Source organism: Amblyomma americanum, chromosome 7 (assembly GCF_052857255.1).
Source record: "Amblyomma americanum isolate KBUSLIRL-KWMA chromosome 7, ASM5285725v1, whole genome shotgun sequence".
Lineage (NCBI taxonomy): Eukaryota > Metazoa > Arthropoda > Arachnida > Ixodida > Ixodidae > Amblyomma > Amblyomma americanum.
Genome location: NC_135503.1, coordinates 35,841,551 through 35,847,550, shown reverse-complemented (window position 1 = coordinate 35,847,550; position 6,000 = coordinate 35,841,551).

Below are 6,000 nucleotides of genomic sequence, written 5' to 3'. Positions count from 1 at the left end.
GGTCGGGTGAATACATTGGCGAAAATAATGAAGCGCCGACCAAAAGGTGTTGTCAAGATGGAAGGACGTTTCGACTTCCACACGGAAGTCTTGTTCACTGATGGAAAAATTTCGCACACAAAGCTTAAGTACGTTGTGCTAATCGTCGCAGGCATCTAGTGTACGAGGGCGGTAGATTGCCGATGTTACGGTTGAGCGTCTGATCTGTTGTCTGGATAAACAGAGACTCCAGATATTGGCGTGACATCCAGTTTTTCTCACGGCCGATAATTGCCGCGTATATAGACCGTATATAGACACGTATATAGACCTCTAGTATAGACCTCTTGCAGACCTCTATATAGACCTTTAATATAGACCTCTAATATAGATCTCTATATAGATCTGTATTATGGACCTCTGTATATGATGATAATTATGGATTTTTATGGCGCAAAGGCATCTATGGCCAAAGAGCGCCATGGCACAAGGTGTTTTCGACCTCTCAAGATGGGGTCAAAGACCCATTTCCCAAGCATTTCACCCTAAGTAAGCCGAGCACCGAACCAGGCGAAAGCTTGTACCCATTTATCACCGTTGGGTACCAGGCGGCACTGGGGATCGAGCCCAGCACCTCCTTCATGCGAGTCTATAATCTATATCTGTACAGACCTCTAGTATAGACTTCTATTACTGTGCTGCCAACCTTGTGTGGCTATGGGCCCAAACGAGCTCTGGCTATGGGCCCATCAAATTTTGATTTATGATTTATGTGTTAAATAAGGCAAAATAATCTCTCTCTCTCTCAAACCGTGCATTTCAATACTGCGCCTTGAACTGCTGCGTGCCCCTTGTGTAAGCACGGTGGCTTTGGTAGAGCCATGTGCACGCATCGGTCCAGCGATTGAGGAACATGGCGACGCCCCGCTAGAGCTTTTGGAATGGCCTAGGTCGTATTTGGGTGAACGGCGCGACATTTGTGCAGACCATCGCGCAATAGCAAGAAGGTGCGCCTCTGTTTGTGCTGACAATGATTCGGACAGAAGATACGGCGCGTTCCGATCTAACATTGAGCGTTGCCTGGGGACACATGTTCACTCAGACTGGGCACGTTTGAAATCGACAAAGTTCCTCCCGGGTGTACAAAGTGTGCGGGCGTAGCATGCTAATTCGCGAAAAATTAGGCAGCTAAAGCGCTCACACACATTCACAGCATGCTTTGTGGCTAATATTCATAAGGTCGAGCGTCAGTGAAGTTTAATACCGGAACTACACTTTGTTTACTTAAGATGCCTCTCGTCCACATGACCGGCTGCGAGAATTTCCGGAACGTGATGTCTTCAAACAATGGTATTCCCTTGCAGCATCTTCCTGGAGGCCGTTGTGCAGGTCGCGCAGACAATATTGCAGATGGAGCCGTCAGTTCGGCTTCAGTTCGTGCCTTTCTTGAGGTTTTGTGCTCCCCGCATGTCAGTTGCTCCAACGCTAGCGCCGCCTGTGTAATCGTATGGTCGAACCATTGTGATGACATTGGGGTTCCGGTGCGCAATACTGAGTTGTTCTCCTTATTGTAGAGTGCGCATCAGGTGGCCTTGGGGTGGATTGGGTCATGTTCCCACTGTTCCGGGGGCCCCGGACAAGAACTATGGGGGAAAACCGAGAAAGAATTAAACACAAAATGCCCCAGGTTATGCCACGAGGTATAAAGGGCTCAAGGGGGCTCTCGACTGAGGCGCCTCGGACCTCCACCACCAGCCGAGACCGGAGCGTCAAAACGAAAGAAAACGGACTGCGTAGCAGGCACCAGGTCGCCCGCTGTCGCCAAGGCCATGTCTACGTTGGCACAATGCCGTGAAGGAGCAGCTTTCGTGTTCTTTTTAGGCTCCAAAGACAGTGGTCAGCCAGGGATCCACGAATGCCCGGAGGCCCCCGTTCCGAGAGCACGGAGGCTACGAGGCCGCACTTCCGCCATGCGACGACAGCGACGTACGGCGTCGATGAGAGGACCCCTGTCGTCTCGTTCGGGCCATCCGCCTCCGGAGCGCGGGGTGCTTGACCCATCGATAGCGGCAGAATTTGGCAACGCGTGGAATCTCGGAGGGGGCGAGTGAGGCTCCTTCGCGGCCGCCGTCGTTAGCAGCCCTTTCTCGGGCGCCGCCTTATCGTACGTTCCCTTCGCGAGTCGGTAGCGGCGCGGCGCCCGCTCGACCCTTGCGGACCGCAGGAGATACGCGCGGTGCAGAGGGACGAGTCGGGCCCGCATGACGTATTTGGAGAAGGCAACGAAGAACGCGCCGAATGAATACAGATTACGGGGCTACGTGTGTGCCCTTGTGTGTGTGTGCATAACATGCTTTCACGTTGCCGCCTTTTGCCGATACCACGTGTGCGTGACCACATACTTTGCGAAGCACGCGTGTGCACTTTGACAGGGCAGCCTGACGAGAAGTAACGCATAGCTTGTTCGATAAGTGCTGTGTGGGCCAAGGATGCCTTCGTTTGGAAAGTGGCAAATATCTGCTGCTTGCTTTTGAAATGGGAAAGAATCGAAGCGAAGGAACAAAAGGATACAGTCAGGATGAAATCGTGTTCTTCAGTAACCTCATAGCTCGTTGCCTGATTTTTTTTTTTCTCAACAAATATATCCAACGAACTGTCTCGCGTCAAGCTGAAACGTTCCTTGCTCCGTATGCCAGTCTATCAACGGATTCTGAAGGTTCGCAGCTAGAGGGTGGACTCTGTAGAGAACACTTACCGGTCTTGGTAGAAAACCGTCTTGATTAACGTTATTTACCTAGCCTCACCCGTGTCACTAAAGAGGACAGTAAAGTTCAGCAGGCAAAGCCTTGTTTGACGCTCACCCTGATGGGCATCTTTACAAAACCAATAAAAACGCGTGTGAACAGTTTGCACCGATGACCTGCTTCATGCCATGTGGCACGCGCAGAGAATGACGATGACCTGTGTCCACAGTTCCAAGCCGACTTCGCATTGGTCCGTATCATACTCTGTGAACGACGAGGCAAGTGCTTTTTTACTTTTTGATGAACATCACACATACGCTGGCAGTCGAATAACGTATGACTATTTCTCCTCCTATGTCGCGTGTAAACGAGTGTGGGTGTGTGCTTACGGCGAGGGGTGCGTGCCTGTGTGTGTGTGTGTGTGGGGGGGGGGGGGGGGGGCGTGCGTGTCTGGGGGTAGGGGGGGGGGGGGCTGAACACCTTAAAAAACAAGTACGATGTTTTACGGCAACCCTGGTTTCATAGGTAACATGATGGCTTGAACTAAAAACTATATAAAGCTCGGCAAGAGCATCCACGTTTCCGATTTTAAACATGAAATGCTTTTAGGGCCCACTAACAAACGTCGCACTCGAACACCGTCCCGAAATCCGGATGAAATTGACACCGAAATCAACGCTAAACTTTTGTTTTAAATTTTTGTCAGACACCACATGCCAAAAAAAAAAAAACTTTCTCAGTGCTGAAAGCTTGGTCAGAACCAGTCACACAGCACCAGTAATCGAGCCGGTGGCCTGACGCTGAAATCATTACGCCATCGTTTCTGTTCCTTTTTAAACATGATATTTAATTGCTGTACAGTGCGATAATATTCTATGTACCGTCTTTTCCCAAAGTAACTAAGCAAGGGGGATCGCTTCTTAACTGTGTATTGGAGCACTTATGGCACCCGCTAAGTTCTAAATTTATGTAAATTAAGGAGAGCCCTTGTCCTTACCTGTTGAGAGCTCTTGATCTTTAGGGGTGCCCTAAGAGCTTCACTTCACGGGCGGGAGCAAACCCCGGAACCTGTTTACTTGCATTAGAAGGCAGGAAAGTGAGCACATCACTATGAGTGAGTGCCACTCTGGATTGAAATCTGTCTGATCAAACAGTTCCCCCCCCAAAAAAGAACAATCATTTGTTTGAAATGCGATTTTGTTGAAACAACAGATTCACAGTGTCGGTCCATATACGTGTTTTCCATAGACTGCCCAGTTTAAACAGAAAAGAAGCAAGTCTAAGGATTCATCAACATATTGCGGAGCAGTAAGGTAGAGCACAGTATGAGAAGTGGAATTACTTCGCTTCTTCAGTGTCAGCTGTAGGACATCCCAGACCAATTGCGCCTTTGAGGACCCGATCACACTTGTCAATTAGAGCGCTCAAGTGGTGTGTGTGCCGAGTAAATAAAGCAAAATTCCGAAGTAGGCATTGACTGTACTTGATAATTGCACTCGAGCGTAGCCGAATGTACAGTCGGGGACAAAAGTCTGGAGACCACGAGTTCCTGAAACGAAGCCGATAGTTCTATTATTATAGCCAGCGGCTGTAGACCGCACTTGTGCAGATGAAAGAACAAAATTTTGACATTCACCTCCACAAGCGTGGTCTCCGGCCGCCAGCTAATAGCAGAGCTATTGGCTTCGTTTGAGGAACATGTGGTCTCCAGACTTTTCACCCCGACTGTACATGCGAACCACACACGCTTAAGAGCTCTGCCTCGAGCAAAAAGGCGCGATAAGATTTCACTTTGTTCGCTTCTCAGCACATGGCTTGAGCAAGAGTGATCGGGCCTGTACAACTGATGACGCAATGACACATTGATTCTCGAACGTCACATTGGCGGCCACTTGTCGAGGACACAAAAAATGCCTTTTTTTCTGGAGCCATGTCTTCACGGGAAAAGGCTGGATGAGGATCTTACCGAAGACAGTCTTTGTGCATGACGAGAGAGCATTGATTTTATGTACACCTGAAAGTACCTCATGGCCAGGCAAACCAAAATATATCGAGCGGCACACGGGCGGCTAGAAGAGCATCGAAATAAAATATTTGTGCAACGATTTGCGAGGCACTGTAAGCAAGAGTTGAGCAGAAAAACGAGCGATTAAGAAACGAGCAGCAAAATACACCTCATGCGTAAATCCCACTAAACCAGGGCGTCCATAAAACTTAGAAGATGTAATGAGGGCCGGGAAAACGTTAGCTAAATTGCAGGAACTGTCGGATGTGAAGTTCTCTCGGAAGGACATGAAACGTGAAACAAACTGGTGCACATAGAAATGGCTTAAACAAAGGCGATCAGCGCTGACAGGCCGGAAAAGGTAGTCACGTCTCGCAGATTCAAAAGGCGAACGCCACAGAAAAGTCGCGAACACTCTGTGAAGGCGCTTCATATAAAGGCTAGCACAATTTATAATTTGCCTAACAATAAATTTTAGTGGCCAAAGCCGGTTACAAGCCGCTGCGCTGTCAAAAATCGAGAGACCATGGAATACAAAAGCATGACCTTATAGGGCTGTACTGTCAGTTCTCGGTCTTTCCAGTAACGTCCACTATGGTTAAAGGCATTCATTGAGACCCCAGTGATACGTACGCACCCTGCCACATCAGCATAATCAACAGGTGTAGATCCCTAAATACCAAGCCACAGACCCCAATTCTCAGAACGGTTGATTGGGGCACTTGAAACAACCAAATTCCTCTCTTAAATGAATAACTTAATCAATACTTGTCACAAAGTGAACAAGGGAGGGGAAAGCCTCAGGGTGCTTGCCAACGTTTTGACAAGAGGACTTGTCTTCAACTGGGCAAAGCGTTCATCATTGGCGGGGTTTAAATAGGGTCATCCCTCCGAGGTGGAAGGCCCGATGAGGCGGAAGAGGGTGTGAATTGCGAAGCGTGTTAGGATGGGATGGCTGCTTAAGGTGGTTAACCGGTTGACCTGCAAAACTTTGAAAGGAAAAAGGCCAGCTCAGCAGAAACGAATCCGGGGGTGTGAAGCGCGTAGAGAAGGCTGTGTGTCCCGCTGCGACAGGCGGCTTGGTATGGGTGGCTGCGTTGACCTGAAAAACTCGGATAACTCAGTGAAACTCGACGCTTGCTTTGTCAGCGCAGAAAAACGCGATCACCTGCATAAGCTAATACCTTATGCTCGTTACCCAAAATAAGAAGTCGACAAATAGCGGAGGAAAAACGCTAAGGCGCCCGTGTGCTGTGCGATGTCAGTGCACGT